Raw genomic sequence first — 3,621 nt, forward strand, 5'->3', positions numbered from 1 at the left:
CCGTATATTTGATATGAGGGAGCGATATAAATGAGTGGAAAAAACTGGTGTTCCTTTGTTCTGCATTCTCCTTTCTTTCGAATAATATATATAATATGTTGTTGCTTTTATGCAATAGTGTTTTTGTGTATCTATGATAGAACTCCATTTTGTTTATTGGCATTATCATGTGATAATGATGAAATTTCCTGTTTCTTTTTTGCAGGAAAGCACACATTCCAGTTCAAATTAATCCAATTATGCACTTTGTAAATAAATTTCAACTTTAAGTTTCCTCTTCAGTAATGACCTATTGATCATGAAAACCAAGATGTCTGATCACCTATAAATACACAAAATAAACAAATAAAATGTTATAAATGGAGAGAGAAACAGCAATAAATGTTTTTCATATGTATCTTTCTTTATTAAAATTCATTAAGTAAACTTGAACCTTGCGAAAAATAATTAGCTGTAATGTAAGACTAGAAAGTATAAAACGCAAAATAAAGTAGTTGCGAAAAATTAGTTGATTTACATTAGTCCAGTCTGTGATTGCAGGAAATTTACATCATAGGTTGCCATATTCCTATTGTGCCTGTCCAAAGTTCAGAGCCTGTAGTTTTTGTAAGTTTATTCTGACACTAAAATTTAGTGGTTGTTGTTGTTGTTGTTTCATACCGGTTATATTTATTTTTTGTAATTTATTTTGTAATAAACTAGGCAATTAGTTTTACAGTTTGGACATGTTGGATTGTTTCAATTTTTCATCTTTGGGTCTTTTATAGCTGCCTTCTTTGACTATAGGGTATGGATTTTCTCATTATTGAAGGTCGTCACAGGCCTACAATTCCTTTCTTAAAGCCATGATAGTTTTCATATTTAATATACCACATCTTTTAATTTTTATAGTAATCATGATTATCATCTTTCAAGTTCAACAACTTTAAAAAATAAATAAAAGTGGCCTTACCATTTAGGTTTAGTTTGCTTCTGCAAATTTTAAATTGCCTATCATTTCTGCTGTTTATAATTTCTCTGTATCTTCTATAGTTCTTGTCCTATACATAAAAGAGTAAAAGTTATTATTGAATGGCATCTTGCATCAATATTTTTTTTTGCTGTTTAATGTACATGATGTATATTAATGTGTGTTTAATAAGAAGAGTGCACACGCTGAAATGTCTCGCCTTCTTCTACTAATCATTGATAATATGTTGATAGTCCTAAGTATAAAGCTTTATCACAACTGTCACATAAACTTAACATTAACCAAGATAAATAAATAAAGACTAATGAACCATGAGAATGAAGTCAATGTCAGATGAACCATGCCAGGCAGACATATACAGCTAACAAGGCTTCAATGCAACAATTATAGTTGACCTATTACTTATAGTTTAAGAAAAATAGACCAAATCACAAAAACACTGATCAATGAACCGTGAAAATGAGATCAAGGTCAAATAAAACCTGTGCCACTGACATATAGATCAAAAAATATTTCTATACACCAAATACAGTTGACCTATGGCTTATAGTATTTAATAGATAAAGACCAAAACTCAAAAACTTAATTTTGACCACTGAACCATGAAAATGAGGTCAAGGTCAGATGACATCATCCCACTAGACATGTACACCTTACAATCATTTCATACAACAAATATAGTAGACGTATTGCATAAAGTATGAGAAAAACAGACCAAAACACAAAAACTTAACTATAACCACTGAACCATGAAAATTGTCATATATAGCATAGACACCTCTTAGTTTTGAGAACAACATGCGTTAATTGTGCAAGTATAATCATTGATAAATCATGCACAAGATTGACCTTTTTTAAAAAGCCTATATATTGAAATTTTCTGAAAATATTGCATGCATTTATTAATATGACCAATTTCAAGAAATGCGCAAAGATGTGAGATGATTTATATAATTGTAATTTCAGGAATTTACAGTAAAGGCTTTCATCCCCACTGCATTTTGCACTTTTCCCACGTCAGGGGCCAGAAGTTATGGCCTTTGGTTTAATATGACGTCCATTATCACTCAACTAGTTTACATTTTTGTTTAATGGCAAGCTAAAGCATGCCTCACAGGCAGGGATCCAGGAGGGTCTGAGGGTTGGACATGTTGGAACCCCCCTTTCTACATTGTTCTTTATTGGACGATCAATGCATTTTAATTTAAAATTAACACCATTCGAACGTAAATATATTTCAAAATTAAGATGATGCAATGTACAATCCCAGTAGAGCTGGGAAGATGGTATAAGTCATATTCCAAAAGAAGAAAGGACATGCAATCTGTGTTTAACTGCAATTGGCAATGAATTCCATTATTTTTTTGAATGCAATTCTTTATTAGTTAAAAAATATCAGAAATCAGCATATTCCAGAGTACTATGTGAAATATCAGAATTAAGCAAAAATGAAATGTCATTGACAAATATTAACTTATTATTTAAAAATGTGTCTATATTCATTTCAAAGTTAACTAAAATATTATAATGTTAAAATATTATAATATAAAGTACTTTTCCATATATTTTATTTCTAAGTTGTTTTATTTTTTTTTTTAATTGTATGTGATTGTATTTTGTAATTTACCTCTTGTTTCACATGTCGATGTGACGGAGTGTTTTTCAAATAAAGCATATTGTATTGTATTGTATTGAATGGGGACATGTAGTTGGACACCCCCCCCCCCCCATTTGTCTTTGGTTAGGAACCCCTCCTGACCTCGGGTTGTGGGATTTTCTCGTTGCATTGAAGACCCATTGGTACCCTTTGGCTGCTATCTGCTCTTTGGTCTTTTGATACATTCCCCATTTACATTTCGATTTTATATTCAGTTCTATTATAAATGTTAGACCTCTTGTTGATTTGGTTTCACATTTCGGCTTCGTCAGAGGAAAGCGTTCCAGAAATAAAATAGCCTTGCAAGACGTCATAATTATTTGGACTAGATTTTCACCACCATCAACATTGTAAAGCTTGTCTCACTGTGGAAGAAATGAGTTTGGCGCGTTTACAAAAATATAATTGTCTGTGCTGACAAGGGAGTGTGTGTGCATACCATTATTTAAATTTTCTAAACCTTCGTTTTCAATATTTTGTGCAATTCTTGGTAATATACTGTCAGACCTCGAGTGCTGCTTTACAAAAACGATCAACTTACAAGTAATGTAGGGGAAGGAAACTAGCTAAAAAGACCAAAAATAAGCCACAACTAATGGGGTCTCATTGGGGGTTCTGTTCACGGATCTCGCTTTATAGTTACTATTTTTTTTTTTTAGATTCCCGCATCCCGCTTACACTATGTAAGTAAACAATTCTAATATTTTTGTAATTTCCTATGTCCCGCTAAACTTCATTTCCAGTTTTGGTGTCTTCAACCTATGCCAACATTTGATAAAAATATATTCAACCTAGTATGCCTACAAACAAGATACAATAGGTGTTGTTATAACAATTATTAATTAATAAAAGTTAAAATACAGTCAGTATTTTTAAGCATTAAAATATTATTCTTTGAAAATTCAGAAACAAAAATAATGTATTTTGGAAAATTGTGTTTTAGTAAAAATGGAATAAATAAAAAATTTCTAAAAGGACAAAAATTGTTAAATAG

At 31.1% G+C, this 3,621-nt stretch overlaps 1 long non-coding RNA gene across 3 annotated transcripts; it reads right to left on the reverse strand.

The window, feature by feature from the left end:
• Positions 1 to 209: 209 nt before the first annotated feature.
• LOC139488872 (uncharacterized) lies at positions 210 to 3,199 on the reverse strand. 3 transcript variants are annotated; one of them, XR_011656102.1, is made up of 3 exons: positions 3,169 to 3,199; positions 953 to 1,040; positions 210 to 322 (listed from the first exon to the last, which is right to left on the reverse strand). It is a non-coding gene; the product is annotated as an uncharacterized lncRNA (long non-coding RNA). The 3 variants fall into 3 exon arrangements; XR_011656101.1 differs by lacking the exon at positions 3,169 to 3,199 and adding an exon at positions 3,067 to 3,091; XR_011656100.1 differs by lacking the exon at positions 3,169 to 3,199 and having other exon boundaries at positions 953 to 1,164.
• Between the last annotated feature and the right edge of the window lie 422 nt (positions 3,200 to 3,621).

Source organism: Mytilus edulis, chromosome 9, assembly GCF_963676685.1.
Source record: "Mytilus edulis chromosome 9, xbMytEdul2.2, whole genome shotgun sequence".
Taxonomy (NCBI): Eukaryota; Metazoa; Mollusca; class Bivalvia; order Mytilida; family Mytilidae; genus Mytilus; species Mytilus edulis.